A 210-nucleotide genomic window follows, 5' to 3' on the forward strand; every position below is an offset into this window, starting at 1 on the left:
AGTAAGTGGCCAATTATAAGAGAAGTGAGCACAAAAGGAAAGGGAAGTGGAGGGCGTTGCCTCCCTCGATGAGGGAAGAGGAAGTACGGAAAGAAGAAAAAAGAAGAGGTCTATTGAGAAGCGATAACAGGGCGTTGTTTGTAGGCCGGGCGGAAGCGGGAAATAGAGGCACGTCGAGAAAACATGTTGAGCCTTTTGATATCAGGTTCC

This window comes from Penaeus monodon, chromosome 19 (genome assembly GCF_015228065.2).
Source record: "Penaeus monodon isolate SGIC_2016 chromosome 19, NSTDA_Pmon_1, whole genome shotgun sequence".
Taxonomy (NCBI): domain Eukaryota; kingdom Metazoa; phylum Arthropoda; class Malacostraca; order Decapoda; family Penaeidae; genus Penaeus; species Penaeus monodon.